The sequence below is a fragment of the Tauraco erythrolophus genome, chromosome 4 (assembly GCF_009769465.1).
Source record: "Tauraco erythrolophus isolate bTauEry1 chromosome 4, bTauEry1.pri, whole genome shotgun sequence".
Classification (NCBI taxonomy): domain Eukaryota; kingdom Metazoa; phylum Chordata; class Aves; order Musophagiformes; family Musophagidae; genus Tauraco; species Tauraco erythrolophus.
The window spans coordinates 76581885-76604652 of NC_141468.1; positions in this window are offsets into that span (position 1 = coordinate 76581885).

Consider the following 22768-nt stretch of genomic DNA (forward strand, 5'->3'; position numbering starts at 1 on the left):
TTAAAACAATAGGTTTCAGTATTTGATGCAAGATTACTGTCTGGTGTGTCAACATACTGGAGGGATGCCATCCAGAGGGACCTTGACAGGATGGAGAGGTGGGCCTGTGAGAACCTTGTGAAGTTCAACAAGGCCAAGTGCAAGATCCTGCACGTGGGTCGGGGCAATCCCAAGCACAAGTACAGGCTGGGCGGAGAATGGATTGAGAGGAGCCCTGAGGAAAAGGACTTGGAGGTGCTAGCTGATGAGAAGCTCAACATAAGCGAGTTGGGGTTGTTCAGCATGGGGAGAGAAGGCTCTGGGGAATCCTTACTGCAGCCTTCCAGTACTTAAAGGGGGCTTCGAAGAAAGATGGGGACAGACTTTTCAGTAGGGCTTCCGATAGGACAAGGGGTAATGGCTTTAAACTAAAAGAGGGTAGATTTAGACTAGATATAAGTTTCTAATGAGGGTGATGAAAGACTGGAACAGGTTGCCCAGAGAAGTGGTAGATACTCCGTCCCTGGAAACATTCAAGGTGGTATTAGACAGGGCTTTGAGCTACCTGATGTTGTTAAAGATGTCCCTGCGCGCTGCAGGGGAGTTGGACTAGATGGCCTTTAAAGGTCTTTTCCAGCCCAAACTATTCTGTGATTCTGTGATTCTATGATTACAGTACTTTGTGGATTTCTTCTCTTTTCTTCAGCTCTATTAATCATGTTGAGACACCAGTATGAATTCAAAACAAAGAAAGGTTTAATCATTTAGCAGACTAGACAAATGCTTAGAAGGAACATTGGCTTAATTGATTTTTCTTTTACTAAATACATTTTGAAATTCTCTTCTTTTGTGATATGACTTGTCCCATTGCTTTTTATATTAGGCAGTCTCTGAATAGTACTTTCATCTTCCTGTAATTGAAAATCAAGATTTTCCTAGTGAGACCACAGCAATAAATTGTTCAGCCTGGAAGCACAGTGCTTGTTCTGATAAGAGGTTACAAAACTGATATATTCTACCTCCATAGAACGATTCCCATTTTTTCTTCAGATTTATTATTTGACTTTTGCATTGGCTTTGTTTAATCCTGTTAGTCTCACAGGACTAATACAGTTAATACTGTGTGCAGTTCCTAAATTATGTGGCCTGATTTATACATATGATGTAATTTGGGTTATAAGTCTACAAAAAACGGTTGATGTTGTATTGTCATTTTCACCCATGGAAGCTCGCTGAGCTCAAACAGGTCAGCTAAAGCTTTCCATAGACCCACAGGACTTCTGTTGCTCTTCAGTATGGCATATGTGATGTACAGAAGTCTCTATAGAGAGAAAGTGGAGTGTCTGTGGGACCAGCTTTTATGAAGTTCCTCTCTTTGTTAGTAAACACAATGTGATTTTAACACAAATCAGAGAAGCCCTGTGAAGTCAATACTTCTATGTCATTTTCACAGAGATACTCTTTATACCATTTGTGGGAGAGTTACCAGAAATAGCACTGTTTGTATAGGAAGTGGAGGGAGCTATGCGAACCTTTGGATTTTATCAACAAATAGATAAGCTGTATTCTCCTGAGGCTTGTAAAATCCTGAGCAGGAAGATGTCAAATGTGGTGCCATAGTGAGAACTCTGAAAATAAGTTAAAGGTCAATAATCATCATCATCATCATCATAATCATCTTCAGCATTTTTATTGACCTATCTGCATATAAAGCTGGATACACATTTTGACCTACTTTTACAGATTTTAATGAGGAAAGCATATATGAGTCAGTGGCAGAACAAAATCAAAATCTTTAGGTGCACAGTAAGTTTACAGCAAGACAGCTGAGTAGTGTAGTTTGACACATTTCCTTACCTGCCCATCAGCTCTTTTGCCCTATGTTTAAACAGCAGACCACACTTGTCTTCTACATCAGGTATCTTAAAGAATAGATATATATCAGAAATATTTTGGGAAATTATTTGGCTTGACATTGTGGAGATGTCAAGGAATCTTAGCACAGCTGTTGTGGAGGCTGAAAATACGCAGAAGTGAGAATCTGCTGGTTGGAAAACTCCAAGGAAAAGAAAGCAGCCTGAGAGATGACAAGATGGGTCTGTGCTTATTTGTCATCTGTCAGGGCCATAATCTGGGTTTATGTATAGAACCTGTTAATTAGAGCTGTAATGAACTCTTCAGTTCACTTTGTTCATGCACTAGCTTGCAGACTTAGGGACAAAAGCCAGTGCCTGAAGACCCAGGGGACTAATTAAGTACACAATGTTTCAAGTAATTAACATCCTAGTCAGATGTTTTCAGTGACAGTAAGTATATTATGCTGTCATTGCCCTGCCCTAGAGCATCTTCAGGCCAGATTTTCTAAACACTCTTACTCTGTAATCTATTTTACCTATTAACCCACACAAATGTCAGGGATTCTTTAATAAATTTATAAAATAAATCTTTAGCAAAACTTGTTCTTTCCAAAGAAGTCATTGTCGTGATGAGATGACCCAAGCTGTGACCCTTAAATCAATTATTTGTGTATCAATTTAAACTAAATAGACCTATTGGCAGAAGAGATTTTTGCAGAGGGGTGATGCCAGACTTCTGTACTGCTTATGGGATTATGTTGTCTGTGTAGATTCAAGACCAGATGTCTAACTGTTGCATACTGACAATTGTCCTCTCGATCTTGCACCTTTGTGAGTGGTATATTTAGTATTCCAACTGCCAAAGTGCCACTGATGAAGAATAATTAGCAAAAAATGCCAGAACTTCTGCATTTCTGTCAGTCAGATAACAACTGGGAAGGTGCCTTTGTTTTTCCTCAGCCTTTGACTGTTTTTCTTCTTTAAGGCAGCAATGGTGACATTACCTGAGCTAGATGAAAATGAGGAGAAATACCACCATCTCGGTATCTGCCACTGTGACAGTATCTGTGACAATGTCTGCTTGCCTTCCCGTGCGGTACAACTGAACTATTTGCCTTCCTAAAATGTGACAGCCCAAAGCCCAGTGACAGGAAAAAATACCCATCTGCTTTTTAAACAAGCAGTAACTTAGCAAAGGCATTTATAATCTGGAAGAACAGATCAGATCGGTCTTTATGAAAGTGTCCAAAAGTAAAAAAAAAGGTAAAATAATTCAGAGGCGATAACAAGATTTCGTTTCGAGTGAGTTAGTTCCTTCAAGCATCATGAGATGATGGATAATAAGGCGGCATTGCTTCATGACCTGTTAGTTGAGGTCAGTTTATCAGTGTGTTTGCCTGACTTTCTGGATTAGCTCTTCAGGCTGATATGCTGAGATCTCTGCGTTTTCCCTTCCATTTTTAGTCAGTGGTAGACTTTCTGATTTCAGAAGGCCTTCTGTGAAAGATTATGGGTAATTTCCATGATTTCGCAGCCCTGGAAAGGATGCATGTGACTATTTGTCACCTTGCGTCCCCAGATTGAGTCTAGCCCTGCTTGCTCCTGGTATTTTCTCTGGCTATGTTAATCGGAGGATTCAGGGTGTGTCACCTTTGCTTTGTCCAGTTGTTATCAAAATTTACAACCACCCCTTACTGCTTGTAGCTAGCGAGTAGCAGGCTTGTGCCTGAGAGTGAAAAAGTTCACTTTTAGACATTGACCCACACCCACTCACATACAGGCAATTATCAGCTGCCTGTCAGCATCCAGAATTTATTTTTTGTCTACCACCAAGACCAAGTCCTGAGGCAGCACAATACTCCAGCATACAGAACTTGGCTCTGATCTCTCCTATATGTGACTTCTATCACCATAAATCAGACTTAAAGATACTTACAGTATGACTAGGGCTGCTGTAAAGTGTACTCCTCACAGCTCTTGGTGATAACTCCTGTGTCTGCTTCACTAATATTGTCAAGAATCCCCAGGCAAAGATGACTGGGAAGCAGCAGAGCCCACCGGAGGGCACAGTCTCTGTCTGATGGGCTTGTTGTGGTGGAGTGTGTGTTTGTGAAAGTTTTCTTCAAAAAAAGAAGCAGCATAAGCCTCTTTTTTTTTTTTTTTTTTTTTTTAGGTAATAACAAGCATTTGCCTATTTAATTTCTACAGAGAACAGGTTCCTTTGGTACCTATCAACATTTGATCTCCACACAGTCTGAACCTGAATACAGTTACATTTTCTAACTTTCCTTCAGAATCAGTGAGTAATTAACTTTATTTTGACACAGTTTAAATGCATTGACTGGCGTGGCAGTCCCTTTTATTCTCTTTTCCCAGATTATCCCACTTAGAAAAGAGTCTAACTGTATGACGTACGATAAATACTACTCAATCGTAAGTTTTATTCCTCAGACGCAATTTCACAACAAATAGGATGGCTGTGAAGTAGCAGTCCAAGTGATGTTCCTCACTATCTTCCTTTCTATTTGCTTCTTGTAGCAATCGATAACCTTCAGAAGGGAAGAATTGCTACGCAAATGGAACAGTAGGGATTGTGAAGGGGTATCTCAAAAGTTTTATTTTCTTTTCCTTGCTGTTTAAGAGTGTTGGTGCAGACACATTTATGCAAGTCACTGAGTGTAAAGCCCATGCGTGCATGTGCATTTCTGAGATATATAGCTAAATTGTCTCGTTGGAAATACTTTTGCAGTTAAGATAACAGAGTTTAAATTTCTCTTGAGGCATGAGGCCTGCTGGTCCTCTGTAGTGCACAAGGATAAGCTTGACAGATGACCTTGTATGCAAATTAGTTACTTTAAATACATTTAGTCTTTTATTTAGACTTACTGTACTGGGGACCTAATGGCCAATAGAGAGCAAACTCTTAAGTACATTTTAAACTGTTTTGTCCTGCCATGCTCAATAAATTAAACTAATCCTTACTAGAATATATTGTATCATTAGCATCTCATCCAATTTTAATTTATTATGGACAGAAGAAATTGCACTTGTGTCCTAGTTTTTATGTTATTCATTATGGGAACTAATAATTTAAAAGAAAGCCTTCTCAAAGCTGAGGCAGTCATAAATGGGCATGGGGACACGAAGCGGGTATAGGAAATGTGGCTAGGGAGTCTCTCCAACAGCTGGCAAAGCTGCATGGTTGAAATGCACAATGTAAACAGATGCTTTCTGAAAGTCAGTCACTTTAGGGTCAGGATTTCACCCTTTATGGTTCAAGGAAGCAAGAAAATTAAGAGCTAATCCTGTACAGTTATTTATCTGTAGTCGTAATCAGCTAGCTAAAAAAATATCAGAACTTATGTCTGCTCAAGGACAGATACTATCACTGAAACAAAAGGCTGGTAGCATCTTCCCATTCTCTCAAGTCCAGGCGACCATATTTTATAATCTCATCTCTACCTAAAATAAATAAGCTTTTTACTTCTTTCCTTTTCTCATCTTCTTTTTTTGGGGTCCCACTGATCCCAATGGATGATTATTCCCAAAGCTCTGTCCTCTGATTTGGCAGGTTGTATTTCTACCAACAGAATGGCATCTTCAGAATCAGCAATTCTGCTTTTATAAAGGCACCAAAGAATTTTGAGGAAGTTTAAAATGTCCCAGAGATGTCTTTACTGGACCCTGCCATTACTGCCTGACAAGGTAGCAATATCAGTCAGATTTTTCTTAGAGTCCTGGGATGAGAAATACTGAATGACAACAAGGGGGACAGTCTCTGTTTAAGAAACAATGGAGTTGATCTCTTGGTTTCTTGCATATCTGGAAGTTAGAGATCTGCTTGTATCATGATTTATAGACATACATTGAAATGAATTGTTTTATTTTGAAATGATAACTTGTAATTGTCATGTCAAATAAAAGCTCAGATGATGCTGAGAAATAATCCTGATTCAGGCTTCCTTCCCCCTTGATAGACTTCTCCTGGGGCCTGAATGTATTTCATCAGATTCCTGCTTGCTTTTGGCATGTTTGTATCACTTGGCATTTTTATGAGCCATAATTCATTTTCCTCTTAAAAATAGCTTGTTCGTCGCTCTCTGATTTTTCCTGCTACTTCGCGATACTTTTACTGATAAATCTGTTCATTTTGCCTGTGTTAGAGATGCAAAGATATTTACAGCAGCCTCATTTTAAAACAGTTTTTCATTTAAAGTGTTTATGATTCTGAGGAAAGTCTCAGCCCTTTACCTTTATTTAACATATTTGTCCTGTAGTGTCTAAATGCCAAGAAGATGAGTCCTGTTATGTTCTGTACAAGGAAAAAAACATGTAGTCCCTTAATCCATCCGTAAGGCAAAGTAGGGAGAAGAGGCAAGCCAGCAAGGTGGATTTGGTAAAGGAAATAGTAGTAGAAACAGAATAACAAATACATGTACTAACAATTTTCAAGTGAAAATTGCTGATGAAGTGAGAAACCTTCAAGTGATGAAGTAGAAGATGATTTAAAGAACACTTCATAGAGAAGGGTTTTGCTTCTCTCTATCCAGAGACCTTCAGATTCACAGTGGCTTGACTACAATTCAGAACTATTTCTCAAAGCTGGAAATATTGTCAATAACCTCCAGGATAAGATGGTCCCTGTAAAGCCGTGATTAGAAGGTGGTTGGTTTTTTTTTTTCACAAGGCATGTACTGTTTTAAAGCTTTCAGTGCCATTCCAGCTTGAATTAAATAGCTCAGTTAATTTTAAGTATTGATTCCTTGAAGAGTAGTATCCTAACTTAAATAGTCACAAATGTCCTAAGGAATTGTTTGTTTTCTGGCTGTAGCCTCCGCAGGCCTGAGACTGCATGCCAGTCAATGGTAAAACCAAGACCTCATCAAATGTTGTAACAAAAATAGAAGATGCTGTTCAGCAGGGACAAATGCAAAGTATTATACTTGGGCAGAAATAATGACCTGCAGAAATTTAGCTTGGGAAAGTTCTGGTGTGAAACAGTTGTACAAAAGAGGATCTATGGGTTATAGTAGATCACAAGCAGGAGTTACATCCATGAAATATACTTATTCAGAAGAGGGGAAATATGATCTTGTGTTGCAGAAAAAGAAGTATGACCTGCAAAATAGGTGAAGTACTTACTTATGTTCAGTACTAGGCAAGTTTCACATGGAGAAGTGCCCAGTTTTGGACATGACACTTCAAGAAAGATGTAGTTTGACTGAGGACAGTCTACTATGGAGCAATGTGGTCAATCAGAGGTTGGAAAGGATGACTCGCAGAGGAAGTGTGAATTCTCCTTGATTTCCTTTTCTTCTTCTTCAATGTCAGTAAATACTTTCAAAGTATAACACCTTATTTAGCCAGCAAGGGTACATAATAAAAAGAAACTGGATTTTCTTACCCAGAATCTGAACTCAGGTTAACTTCCCCTCATGGCTGATTGCAGCCTGCGTCAGCCCAAGGGAAGCGGGGTCCTGAGACTGCGATCAGTGAGCAATGCACAGGCCGTTGCACATGCATGTGCTATAGGGCAGCCATAAAGGGAGCAGCACGCTGGGCTTAAAGCTGCCTCAGGAAAGAAAGTAACAAATTCATTCAAAAGTGAGCTCGTCAAGGAGATGTACTCCCTTGTGCTTTCCACCTGGCAGTCCGAACCACCAGGACTAAAGTCTTCGTTAAGGCAACACCAAGCTCTCTGTGATCATTTCCCGGGTAATAACCAGTAATTTGTTTCACAGACTCACAGAGTAGCTTAGGTTGGAAGGGACCTCTGAGACCGTCTGCCCTGTTCGAGCAGGTCAGCTGGAGCAGGCTGCCTAGGGCAGTATCTGATTTGGCATTTTATGTAAATTAAAGTACATTTTAGAGTGTATGGTTCCTTTAACTCGGAGAAGGAGCACCAGCTAGCTAGTGGGGGACACAGCACATTCTCAATTTTCATTGTAGTCAAAGAAAGTAAAGGATGTTTGCCATATTTCAAAAATTCAATTCTCAGTCATAGAGTTAACAAGACTGAACTTTGAAGCAGCTGAAATTTTGGGTTTATTAACGTGCTAGCTTGCACAAAGAGGTGATTTTCACAGTTTTTCAATATATTCTTAGAATTGTTCTTGAGCAGCAAAGCTTTCTACACTTGAAGTTAAACAAAGTTAGACCATGGGTCCTTGAAACTCTTACAGCAGTTTTGTCTAGGCTATGTCAGGAAGCGATGAGCAATTCGGGAAGAATTCTTCTTCTGCTAACTGGAATATCATTTTTAGAGAGATAAAAATGCATTAGATTTATGACAGAGGAGAAAAAACATGGAATGACTGCAATGTGTATTAATCTAATATATGGAGAAACTGGAATGAAACTGTCCAACTGACATGAGTGGAAATGTCACTGTTACATCATAAATATTTAACTTGTCACTCGAATAATAAGCAGACACTCGCAACTTCTTTGAATCTGTGTGTCTGCAGAGAGGAACCTGCTGTAAAGTTTTTTCAACTCTTTTTCAGATTTGTAATATTTTTACTTCCACCTCCAGAGGAGCTCTCTTCTAATACCTGCGAGCACATTTGACTAGCTTGTTTATGTGCAAGTTCATTCCTTTTTGAATCGAGTTGGGTTGTACTCTGCTCAGTCATTATACCAGGCTTGCTGACTACCCAGCAGTTGTTCCCCGTGCTAATTCAGAACCCATCTGCAACCTCACCTAGCCAGCGTGCCGGAGGAGCAGGGTTGGAGAGCACTGAAAGACGGAGCTGGCTTCTCCTTTCTCTTACAAATCACCAGTGCAAAAAATGCAGCTATGGATCTGTCTCTGCAGTGCAATGTAAGGATGTGAGGAGTAATGCCACATTGCTCTTGGTGGGTACATTGGCAAAGTCAATTGGTCACAGGTAGGAGTGGAAGCTGAATTTGGTGAACGCGTTGGGGCTAACTATGTATTAGATAGTAATAGAGATGTCACCCAAGAGAAAACAATAAAGAGATTGCAAAGGTGGCTTGAACAACTTTACACTATTAACTGATTAAGATAAATGAGCAGATTCAAGCTGAATTTAGCAAGGCAGGTGGCAGTCAGCAAAAAGATATTTGTCTTCTAAACAGCGCACATGAACTGGAGCCGCAATAAAAATGGAAACCTGGGGTGCCATTTTTATCAAGTTCACTGTCAGAGCAGAACTACATTTGTGCCTGATTAAATAATATGACTTTTCACACTGGACTGACATCAAAGACAAGTCAGATAGTTGTTCTAAGTCACTGTAAAAGTGTTGAATGGACTACTGAAGAAGGAAACCATTTCACCTTATTTTCTGTAGTATCTTTCATACATATTTCTGTTATTATTTTACTTTGACTATTCACTTCAATAAGGCATTAGTGACAAGAGGACTCAATAGAGTCAGAAATATATTTTTCAGAGGGTAGGGAATAAAGAAACATGAAAGAGTAACAAAATTTCAGACAAAATGTTAACCTGGAGTCAATATATTGCTGAGGGGAGCTGTCAAGCCAACAGGGGTGGATTTAAAGAGAGGAATCAAGAGGGAGTCGTTTATAGGTAAGTACAGAAAGGATGCAAGGCTGATGCTTGCTGTCTCATACAGGTGGCTGGGGAGATGCCTTTATACTAGCTCAAAAAAATGTTGAAATTAAGTGAAAATAACTTTTGTATAAATCAGCCAAGGTTTTTATTGATCATGACTGGATAGAGAAGAGCGACCTATCTGACTTGGAAAGCCTTTCCCCAAGGGATTCCCAGGAATACTCATGGGAGTCATTATTCTAACACTACCATCCAGTCACACTAGCAAAGTTTGTCAGACATGACTGATATATTCAAATTTCTGGGTGTCCAGTGCCAAGATAGTGCATAAGGCTTTCCCTTCAATGGGTGGGTTCTGAGCACTTTCTAAAAATCATACCCCTTCACTGGATTGCATTTGGGTATCTAATAACAGGAACACCTTATATCATTAGCCATTTCTGAAACATTTAACCTGTTCCATCAATGAAAACGTGAGCTGAGTGTGTTACGTTACCAAATCTGTGCTTCATGGGTGAAGATCTGGCCATACCTCTTCTGAGCTCCTTGAGTTTCTTTCTTTAATGTCAGGCTTTCTTCCTACTTAATATTCAACAGTCCTCCTGTCTTCTGGCTGGGGCAGAGCCCCAGACCTGCAATGATTTGTGCCTCGACCCAGCTAACTCTGGTCAGCCAACTGAATTCTGGTCCTGGCAGGTTTTTGTTTGTGAACTTGTGACCAGTGAGGTGTGTCATGGCTAAAGAACCTCCTTAAATCAAAGTACTGCTTATTGAGAGGTAGAAACAACCATGTTAGAAGGGCATATTTTCAGATAACAAGTCCTAAGTGAATTTTTTTGTGTTCCCTGATGAATAACCACCCAAGAGATACATGTTTTTTTTTTTCAGACAAACCTCTGTGTTTACATACCGTAGTTTCAACGTGACTGACCTAAACAACTGCCTTCTCCCTCTGAGAGAGGATGACTTTTCAGGCAAATTGGACTCCTTACATTTTCTTGTCATCTTTAACCTTTTCCTGTCCTAGAGTCCTTCATATCGTCCTGAGTAAAGGAGGATGGTAAAACAGTCACTCTGAGCTATCCTTAATGTTTCTTTTCCAACATAAGCCCAATTATGTTGAACATAATACCCTGTACTGAAAAAAACCTCATAATAGATATGGATAAATACTGCAAAGCACCTCGAAATCTTTCTGTTCTCTCAGCTTTGTTATCTACAAGCCTCTACACAAATATGGCACATTTTTTTACTGAAGTTTTGTTCAGAAAGTAGCTTCACTGCTATTACCAAAATGAAAAACAAAAAACATCTGGCATCCTAATTTGCCAGATGCTATATCCTAAGGAGCCAACAACATCCTGATGATGATAGAATTCTACAATAATAAAGATTTATAAATCTCGTTAGATGACGAGTTTCAATTATTTTTAGCGTATCAAAGCCAGCAAATTATTAAATACCAAGATGCTCTAATTTAGGCCATATTTATATGCATCATCTTACTGAAGTCCTAAGTTATCATCTGTGGTGACACTAATTTCTGTATGTATTTAGTTTCTTTATCCATGTTCTCTCTGATTCACTGTACCTTTTTTTTTTCCCCCCATTGGCCTTTTGATCCTCCTCTCTAATTTCCTTCCTGCTATTACAGTCTTGATTTGTGTCTAAGTAAATCTGGTCAATTACCAGAAAAAGTTTACTTGACATCATTTGGTCAACCTAGTAAAATTTAATCATACAGATCTAGAAACAATAACTCACTCAATTTTTTTACCTGTCTCTGATTGAATCTGAGCAAGTCAACATGCTTAAAGTTCCTCGTTGTGCCTAACACTCACAACGAGATCTGAAAATGCTAAACAGTCCTCTAATGGCAGCCTAGAAGTAGATACCCAAATGACTGGGATGTCAATAGCCATAATATCAGCTGGACTTGGCGAACTGATGAGGATGGAGAGCTAGGTAGCATGCAAGTAGATGCTTGTATTGCTGGCCTAATCCATGACCTAAATTTTCTAAAATCCTATAATAGCAGCCAGAGTCTATGAGGACACTATCTTGGCCTTGCCTTCATCAGCAGAGACGTGGTGAGACTTTTACATGAAGCTGTTACCAATTCTGTTCCACACTTCGAGCCCTTCCCAAAATCTTACAGCAGTCTTAACCATAAAGCTACTGACCTTCTGCTGCTGTTTGGAGCTAGGATAGTTTCACCGAATAACTTGATGCAGTAGTGTGGAAAGAAGAAACGGGGGCAGGAAAGTCGTGAGCTGTTTGTTGAAGCAATGTACGTGCCCTTTTGTGAAACTCTTTCTAAGCAAATTTCTGAGAAGGAGACAAATCTGTTTCCAATTTAGTAAGAGAAATGTTGATCAAAATACAATCTATAATTATGTGTATGAAATAGACGCATTCACTAAGGAAGCCATCATAGTTAGCAAAGGATTGGCTTATGGATGGATAAGGAAAAGATAAGCCTGAGCGGAGCTCAGAGAGTGAATAAATGTGATTCACAAGAGAAAGACCAAAACCAGGAATAACGATATGGAAGTTTATCATCTGACCAGGACAAAGAGCATCATGACAGACCTGGCTGTACTTTTAACTCTGAACAACAAAGAAATCCTCAGAATCACAGGGTATTATCTGGTAAGAGTTAACGTGGATTGCTGGGACTGGGCTATTAGTGTTGCCCAGAGTGGGTTCTGAATTGTGTCTTTTCATAAGATCTGAAAATAAGTATTTGCTTTTGGAGGTATTCATCACTTGTGACAAATAAATCTGGGCTGGTGAAGAGCAGCGCACCATCTCCAGATCATACTTCTTCATTTGACACACTGCTTTGTCTCACCCTCACCTTATTGGGATAAGTGACCTGAAATACAGAAACCAGAGGTGAGAAGAAGAGGGAGAGTAAGCTGAAAGTAAGAACAGAGAATTTTGATCAGGAAATAGCATGGAGCAGACAGACTAGGGAAAGCAGCTGAAAAGAGACAGCCCATAGCAGCAGGCTGTGAGAGTGTGAGAGCCTTCCTCCCGAGGCTGGCACACCACCCAGCCCTTCTGCCGCCTGCAGACCTCTGCTGTGAAGGCAACGGGAAGGGCCAGAGCCATCAGCTCCTGTGGCCGGGCTGCACGCAGGGCAGCGGCTGCCCTTGGCACTGCTTCCTCCGCTGGCTCCAGCAACACAGCTGTGCTGTGCACGGGAGAGATTTCAGCTTTACAGGACCACGTAGGTGTCATTATGGTCACATTAGAGGAATCCTGTACCCTGTAATTGTATTTTTAGGAAACAGGAGTGTGTGTGGACATTCGGATTCTTGGGAGCAACAGAACAGTGCCAGCAAACACAGTCCTCTGTGCCCCCTTTCAGTCATTTCGGACTTCAAGGTATGGAAGCTCTAACAGAAATGTCAAATCAGTTTTAATCTTAGCAAATATCCTCCTCTGGATTCAGATGGGTGGAAGTAGGAGCTCCCAGATGCTAGTTTCATCTCACACTTTGAGACTGCCATCCCACGAATCTGCTGGCAAAGCAGGCTGTGACTGCTCACTGAAGTGCTTAAGGCACAGTCAGCTGGCTTGCCTCAGTCAACAAGTTCAGACCCCACAAATAAAACTTTGGTGTAAAGGGAGATGTTCTCTGACAGCACAGTTCTTCTGTAACTCAAGTTTTATCTTGGGATTAGATGATCCACCATCTCATCTTTTTGAGTAACCAATATATTTGGCTACTAACACGCAGAAGTAACTTTTTATAATTACATTCCCCAAAATAACATAGAGATCTATGCCCAGCTTTGTAGAATATATACAGGTCTCTTATTTGGACACATTTTAAGATCTGTTGTGGTAACTTTACTTTATTCATTATTGTTCAGCATAACAGTGATATATCATTGTACTAGCAGATGGAGAGGGAACTAATAATGCTTTAAAAAAATATATAATTTACGTTAGAGCTGTGAGACTACTTCAAAATGCCATTATGAAAATACATTCTAATGAAATTAGTTCAGTCTGGTATTTGAAAGTTTATTTGCTTCCATGAATATTCATACAAGCTGCAATTTTTTTAGCAATAACATTCATTAAAAAATTTAAAATTAATCATGCCAATATGCGTTTGCCCTGAAAGTGTTGTGAATTCTCAAATGACTCTGTTTGCATGAATTTTCACTTCTGTAAAACTTACTCAAGTCCTTTTCCTTTTTCTTATAAGTGTGATCGGATGATGGAGACAACCAAATGAATACCCTGGGATTTAAGATGGTAGCAGCACTGTATAAACAGCAAATTATAAGTAAAGAATGCCAAAAGCAAGGCTGGCCTGAGACAGTTAATGAGCAAGCTATGGGCTAGAATATGATCATATAAAATCCTTTCTAAACACTGTCAGCCAACATATTTTGTAGAAATGAAATCAGACGATTCCTATGGCCAAGTAGCAAACACAGAAAGAAGAGGCTTATATTAGATTCATTTTTCAGCCACCTGTAACTCAAAACTGAAATAGCGTCCATTTCTCTTGTCCTAAAAGATTTTATCCATGCCTTAGGATGATGAACCCTTTCGCTGTAACCTGTGTGGTAGGAGCAACAGATTGCCTTAGGGCATTACTAACAGACATCAGGAAATGGCTTTTAATAAACTTAATACATTCATAGAATCATAGAATCATAGAATGGTTTGGGTTGGAAGGGACCTCAAAGATCGTCTAGTTCCAACCCCCCTGCCATGGACAGGGACACCCTCCACCATACCAGGTTGCTCAAAGCCTCATCCAACCTGGCCTTGAACACCTCCAGGGATGGGGCATCCACAGCTTTTCTGGGCAACCTGTTCCAGTGCCTCACCACTCTCAAAGTGAAGAATTTCTTCCTTATATCTAATGTAAATCTCCCCTCCTTCAGTTTAAATCTATTGCCCCTTGTCCTATCACTACATGCCCTTGTAAAAAGTCCCTCTCCAACTTTCCTGTAGGCCCCCTTTAAGTACTGGAAGGCTCCAAGCCTTCATGACAAGCTGTTTATAATTGCGACAAAAATCCAGCATTGTATCCTAATATTTGATAAAGCCTTAATTCTTTCAAGCAGAATGCCTGTATCTAGTATCAATATTAGGTTGCTCCCTTGCTTTGATCTCAGAGCAACAATTCACACACATGTTGTTGCTGCCCCAGGAACTAAAATCAGAGCTGAACAAAACCACAGTCAGGAAAGGATCTGGGATGGGGCTTTGAAAAGATGAAACAGGGCTTGGTGGCTTGTCATTTTATTTCACAATCATGCTTTTCCTCGCTCTTCCTTTTCTAGAATTCAAATGTAATGGAGTGGGTATTCCTCTTAAGTTATAGCCAAGATGAACAGCCATATGATCACCAGCATTGTTGTTAGGTGACCCTTGGCAGCCTATGTTATAAATGGTTTCCAGAAACAAATACTAAAAAATCCCATTCACCAGAGGGTGAAATTTTAACGTTATCGTGTTGAAAAGTGTGTAATCAGGAGAAGAAGAGGGAAGAACGAAGACGAAGGGCCATATGTGCTAGTGAGGAAATGAGGGTTAGCTGAAGCTTCACCCACAGAAAAGCCATATGGCAAAGCAATGTGAGTAATTTGAACCCTTATTGCAGAAGAATGGAGCTAAGAAACTTGTGGTGAAGGCAAAAAGTATGTTTATTTTGCTAGAAATTGATAGCTTAAGGAATATGTGTCATTCATTTGAATACATGGAATTGCCTGTTCAAAAGAAGAATCATCATTCTTTCTTTTCCAGGAAAATAATTGCTTTCTTAGCACAAAATATATAAATAATCCTGGAGGAGAAAGTAGTCCTAGCACAAAGGTTTTACTTCCGCAGCCCCTTCTACAGCCTCAGAGTTACACATACTCTTATTGTTAGTTTTTAAGAGGAGCTTAGATTCTATTTGCTTTAAGGTGAACATCTCCAGTGCCGCTACCTGAGTTTGTGTCCTACCTGCTTGCTGTCATACTGGTTGTCTTTTGAGAGAGCGATCTGCTCCCTGCAGCAGCTATACTCGGGGTGGACTCTGAACTCTCACTGGTAGAGAGAGCTCATCTCTGCCTGAGCCAGGCACTGACCTGTGCCCAGATAACTGAGGCTCTAGATAGGTGTGGGAGCTGTGGAAGTACCTAAGATAGATACATTAAAAACAAGAAAGATTAAGACCCAGTAAATTACCCCACTGATTATTAAATCATTGATAAATTTTGTAGCAACTTCGGTTTTTACTGTGAGAATCAAACTCTGCTGAATTCTTCCATTTTGTGTATTTTTTCTTGCCTGATGCTGTTGATGTACAAAAAGGAGCCATTCTCTCTATTGCCGTTTGTGCGTATAACAACTATCATTTAAAAGCCTAGTGAAAATGGTGATCATAAAAGATGGACAATTACTAAATTTCTGAGATAAATTCAGCAACTAATGGGTTTTACTGAGCACTCACTGGATCTGGTGGTAAAATATCAGTGGATTCAGGGGAGGAGGAAGGAACAGGTATATATGTTTTAAGCACCAGCACTGTTTAACCCCTGTTGTATGTTCTGTACTAATAGACTAAGAGGGCACAATCAGGTAAAAATAGCAAGCGATTGACTTTCTAATTAATTCGTCAGGAACCTGGAATACCAGGAAACTCTGACTGTTTGCAGCTGGATCCAATTGTTTTTATGTGCGAGGCATATTAAGATCCTGAAATTGCTCTATTCGAAGCTTTCTCCTCTGGATAATACAGATGAATAATAACAGGAAAATCATGAGGACAGGTGAGCTGAAAATCACCAACTCTGTTTAGAGCAGGGAAGTACCATATATTCCTGCCAGGATTTTCAGTTAGATGGAGATTTATTGTAATGAAGAAATGGAGTCATGTCCTCTGATACTGAACCATAGGAAAGAGATATTTGAAATTACGCTGACAAATGCCAGAAAACATTCCTCTGCAACATGCTGAAAAAGTAGAGCAAGAATGATAAGGCAGAAAGCCCCGCTGAAGAAATGTCTCTCAATCACATCCATTAACTACCGAAGTGCATTATGAAATATACCTTTTCCGTTCCACATAGTGCTCTGAATGTAAAAGTAATTATGCAGTAGCACTGAGTGCTGAGCAGATAATGAAGAAGTTTGGGCCCCCACCCTCTTGACTGACTTTCTTCGGAAAGTCAACTGTGTATTTAATGGTCATACAATGATGTGTCCATTTTAAGCACAGCCAGGACCTAAAAGCTCATGTGCTTCCCACAAGGAGCTTTATTTTCCCAGATGCACTAATACAGTCCCTGCCCAACTATCAGAATTGTAGGCTTCATTTAATTTAATTGGCACCAAAGACAAAGATGAGACTCAGCTCGGATGTGTTCTGTCAGTCTTCTCTTATGCAACCAGACAGAAAGAGCGGAGCACGGGTGATTTCCAATGAGGTTTAGTTTATTCAAAAGATTGCTTCCTGCCAGCTTTCATTTGTGTTTCTTAGCAAGTAGCAACCAAGAGTGTGGCCAGCAGAAAAAGGAGCAAGTATTCATAGAGTAATATCAGCAACGCGCTTCGATGCTAAAAAAAATATCTTATAGAGGAGATGTAGAAATTATCAGAGGGTTGGGTGGTGCCTGGCTCTAGTCTGGCAACGAAGGGAATGAAAAAGAATTAAGTGCTCAGGACACTGTTTCTTGTTTGAGATGGTTGTGAAAGGGCTACTTAGCTCGGCCTTCACATTTATTATTTCCTGCAAGTGTACTTGTAGGGATGGGAAGGGATGGAGCAGTGGCATAACCGAGCTGTCTGGTTCAGAAATGGGAAGGTCAGCTGTTCTGGCTGAGGCCAGCAGAAGGGAAGAGCCCTTTGAAGCGTGGGAGAAGTAGGGAGTTTTCGAAAGGCACAGTGCGGCTCTTAGTTTTCTTATTCTGTTAAATCCTCGGCATCTAGCCAGGTGTGAGGAAGGTTAATTACCTTTAACCTGCTCAGGCTCCTCACAGAAACTAAGCTTAGTTTAAAGATTCGGCTCAGTTCATGAGTCCTCTGGAAACATGCAAAAAAAATCTTGATTCGGATGATTCTGCTTTGCGTTTTGGCATTCAAGCGAGCAATATTTCAGTATGGCACTGCCACTCACATGCAGCACAATGTAAAGTGACACCTTGCTTCACCAGCAAGCCAAATGATTTCAGTATTCCCTTCCCACCAACCTGGACAGAAAGTAGCTTGGATGACTCCTTCTCTGGGAAAAGTAGTGGTATTCTATGTGGGAAGGGAGGGTGGAAACAGCATTCTGAGCCTGGGGAAGAAATTTCCAGAACAGTCTTGAGAGGATTCGCTATGTCCTTAGGAGGAGACACTCTGCTGCTGTAAAAAACTGTGTAAGTTACAATATGTGTCATACGGCCACATAAACCTTTTGTACCTTCCTGTGGATGACCCTCTGAAGTAGTACTAGTGAGATTCTTCCTGTAAAGTACTTATATAAGTACTGTGCTTTATATATAGACTGTGCTTTATATATAGACTACCTTATTTTAGTTCCAAATGGATGGGTTATCATAGCTTATTTAGACCTACATTTGAAAGTCTCAATATTTCTTCAGTTTTTCACCCCAACTTTCATTTCCTCAAGTAATCGTTTAACACCCAGACCTGGATGCTACAGTGATTTCTAATTGATCTATTGTAAGGCGCTCAACACATATTCACATGAAAATTCCTTAATAGATTCATCCCAGTAAAAAAAACGTAAACCCAAAGTTCTACCAATGCCATAATGCACAAAGGAATTAATTTGTTTTAAGTAAAAGAAAAAACAACCCAACAAGACTTCTTGGGAAAAGCAGATAAAATTACTGAAGCTCTGAAAATTAATTTCCTATTTAGCAGAGAAATAATTGAAAGACAGAAGTTGCTCCTGAGATTAGAAGGTTGTCTGCAGGTTCTGTCTGTGAACAGACTTTCATGGAAAATTCACTGCAGAGCCAGGTTTTTTGTTATGTAGACAGTTTCCTACTAACAGAAATGTGAATTAATCACTGGAAAATTTACAATAAATGATAGAATGATTGATACAATTGTCTGAAAGTGGATGACTGTTCTTAAATGATCACAGTGTTATAAACCTCCAAGGTACAACAGTTCTGTATCTGTATCTTTGGGTGTAGAACTTTTTGAAAATACTTGTTTCAACACTTCTAGGGCCATCATCCACCATCTGCCAGCCATCTAGAGCATTCTCAAAGGGCTAGGAGGTGTTAGTATACATAGGAAAGATGCCCTGCTTCGGCGTCATTCTGGAGGAATAGGAACACAAGTACAACAAGAAGTAAGTCCCGCAAAGTTAGAATGGAGAGACATTTTGTTTTTCAGAAATCTCTCCCTCTCTTCCTGCACTTAGAGCTAACCCATCTGGCATTGCTCCAGGGCCCTTAGACACATCTGTCTGTCTTGCATCTCTGAAAATTACCATTTTCTGCTTTGATAGGCCCACTATTTATTGTCTGTATTATTACAGGACATGGACCAGGCCTCATTAAGCACTGGGACAGACGTCATCACCCAGTGGTTCCCATGATAAAGAGCAAGCAAACCAAGCCAGGTGTACAGAAGACGTGCAAAGAAATCTTGGTTTCATTTCTGACTAATTGTCAATTTGAGGATGGTGATTTTTGGCACTTAGTATATTCTCAACACCTCTTTCTAGACACCTGACTTAAATGCTGATTTCAGGAAGTACAAATTTTCCTGGAAAATCGTTGAGGGAATACAGAAGTTTCTTCAGTGACAATGCTAAGCAGAGTCTGAACTTGGGTGTTTGTTTTGCCGTACAGAAGAAAGGCTGTCTCTCTGTGCTTAGTATTCAGGAACATTAAGCAGAGCAAACTACATCATACAAATACCTTTATATCTCCTCTGGATCTTGGATCTTTAGCTGTGAAGTAGGAATAATACTCATTTTCCTCACAGGGTGATTGTGAGAATAGACTGGGAGGTGCTTATGTTCAGTGGTGGTAGGACCAGTGAAATTCAAGAATGGATAAAGGAGTTCATCCATATAAGCCAGAAAGTGGAGACGACAATAGGTGTGAAATGAACAGATTATGTTCACCAGACCGTTGAAGACAGGAAAGTGGAGACAGGGATATTACTGAGCATGTACATCCAAAGTCAAGCAACTATGTGGCTTTAACTACAAAGTCAGGCAGAGGGTAGCTCTTTAGAGGTTAATTGTGTGCTGCTCCATTTTGTCTCTTCAAAATACTTTACTAGTAAAGGGCAAGCATCTTTTTACTTCTTTCCTAGTCCTGAAACATGCTTTACCCTTGCACATTCTTATGCTTGTGTATAGTCTCATTATTTATAGTAAGTGGAGTCTCATGTGGTATGAGGATTTCACAAGATGAAGGCCTTGTTGTCTAAGGAAGATCCTTTTCCTGTGGGTGTTAGCACATCAGTACCAGGCTGGCTAAATCAAATCTTCATAATTCCGTATTTTGCCATTGACTTCGAGGGGATGGAGCGAGGCGGCATTTTGGGTATCTGTAAGCAGCAGAGATTGAATGAAGGTGCTCATGGTCTTTGCAGATTCAGAACAAGCCAGGCAGTACAGTGTGGAGAACAGTAAAGAAAATCAAATATATAGCAAGCTGACATTTAATAAATTTGAACTCACAATCATTTGTTTTGTAAAGGATCTGGGGCAGCTTCAGAGGAATAGTGAAAATGTCTTTAAAGATCTGCTGGAAGGCTGCATTTAAAAGAGATTTTATAGATACTGAAGCATTACTTATTCCCAAGTGTTCTTGCTAAGATCTTAGGTCAGATCCTTTTCTAGTGATAGCTGGTGTTCAGTAATTTTGTTGCACTTACCCTACTTAAGATCTAGATAGTCCAATGGAAAAACAAACAAGAGTCTGAAATGACTTGGCATTGGTACTTTACAATTATTGGAGATAAATGTTCAAGTTTCATATGTTATAGACTAGACAGCAAGTCAAATTCTGCTTAGTGCTTTGAATGTGGTGCGTGAGCTCAGCAAAGGGCATCATCTGATCCTGCACTGCGAGAGTCTGCCAAGTACACATTTAATACCTTTATTTGAAGAAAGTTACATACAGTGGTCAGAACACATCTGTGAAGCTCTTACAAGTTTTTCAGAATATATGATGCGTATTCTTTATGAAAGGTGCAGTTGAACTTTATAAAAAACTCTTTGTTGTGCCACTAAAATGTATAGTATTTTCAGGAAATGAGGATTTCAGTTGGGTATGAAGTGACTAAAAAATGATTAATTCATGTGAGAGACGAGGTCTATGCTAAAAAAGGGAATAGTGATGATATAAACAATATCTTGACTTTTGGCCACACGGTTTGTATTAAGCCCATGTTTTCCTCAAATGTGCCTCAATCGTCTTCTCTACCCTTCCTGAAAAAGAAGAGTATTCAAGCATTCCCCCTCTAACTGGCTTCTGTAGAAATAGCTTATCTGCACAATGAATTACTTAGTCTGAGTGACAAGTTTTAAAGGCTGGGCACATCACCTTTCCATTCATTTGCCTAGCACAATCCTTTTTATCAGCACCCTCCAGGCTCCCTCCACTCTCTGTGCGGGGGAGATAACGAATAAAGCAAATTTTTATAAAGAATATTTTCTATTTAACAAACCATGGTATCTATCTGTTGTTAACCACCTGAGCAATGAGTGAGACAGGATTACTCCATAGGTGGCGAAATAGCCATTAAGCCGATAAACCGAACTTCACTACGATGTTTCAAATTTTCTTTTGTTGGCTGCCCAGGTCAGAGGAGAGGGAGGGTATTTTGAACTTGAAGGTGGATTCTCTTATCTACTGCCCACCACTCCTTGTCACAGCCATAGATAGTATGAGATGTATGAGGTAGGCCTGGGTGTTTCATAAAGCCCACCCATAAAGACATTATTTCTCCATATTTTTGTGTGTGTTCTGAGAAAACCGTGGAGTTCAGTATGTCAGTCTCTAATAATGATCTTGAATAGCTCAAAGAACAGTGACGAAACCCTATGACTGGGAACTAAACTCACAGGGCCTCTTCTTCCTAGTTCATTTGTAAAAAAATTCTGTGAAAGGCAGGCTAAGTATCATGTTCCAGAGGGATCCAACTAGTGTTTTCATTTCCATATACATATGCATTTATTTATACGTATAAATAAACAAATAAACTACTCAGTCCATTTACGCTCAATACTTTCCAGTTGATCCATTGTTTTCTCTACTGTTTTGAATGCGTGCAGGACTTGCCACTTGAACTCTGACAACTGTCTTCCTAGAGAAGACAGCTTTGTTCCTCATCCCCTCTGGGAGGTAGTTCTTAATTCAAATCAGATTTCAAAAAATAGTAGCAACTTGCTGGGAAAAAAAAAAAAGTAGCGATTAATCACCGGCCAGAAGAAGAGAGAATTTGAAGCCAATTTATCCTTTAAGTTACAGAATAATGCACATTTTATTTAGCTGTAATGTGTTTGGGATCTTGAGTTTCCTTTGGCATGTCATAGCTGTATCACCTCCAGGCGTCGGGGACTGCGAAGGAGGTTTCAGCTCAATTTACAGTTTAGGCAACTGCTGATGTGCAGCCGTCATAAATCACCAAAGCTGGTGTACAATGTCTGAAGCTAGTCAGTCTACAAAGTGCAGTTTCTTCCTCCTTTCGCACATAAACCTCAATTGACATTAGATTAGCAAGCGTAGAGCTGAGTGAATGATTTATAATGAGCAATTAGTCTAATCGTGTCCGCTTCTGCTGATTATGAGGCACTGAGATTGGATGTCTGAAATGATCTGTTTATTTCTTCAAAACAAGTTTTCCGTGGGAATGTCTTGTGAGTAATTCATTGTGAATAGTTGAACTTCAGAAGTGATGATGGTTGCTAAGTTATATAAGTTGATAGGATTGTTTGTGTTTCCCTAATTAGATTATTTGCAAGTCCAGACAAAACACAGTGAATTTAAATTATTAGAACTGAAAATATCATGGCAGTGGAATAAAAGCTGGAAAATATCTGAACATTTGAACTTAATATATTTGGAGTTAAAGCAAAACAATCCAAATAACTGGAAAATTAATACAAAAAAGCCATAGACATCATTACATTTACCTTGGTTTTCCAATGAGGAGGTTACTTGATGAAAAAGTTTTTATTCTCCCCAGCCTAACAGAACTTCCTTTTGCCGTCTGCATTTAATTTCCGTGTTGTTCAGGGAGGTATCTTCCATTAATTAACTGTTGACGTGTGGAGTTTGCCAAGGCCAGCCTCAGACAGTGACATAAAATCCTGGCTGAAATGAAATTTAAATATTTCCACTAACCTCACCAGCACCGTGATTTCATTCTTTGTTCAGAATATCTT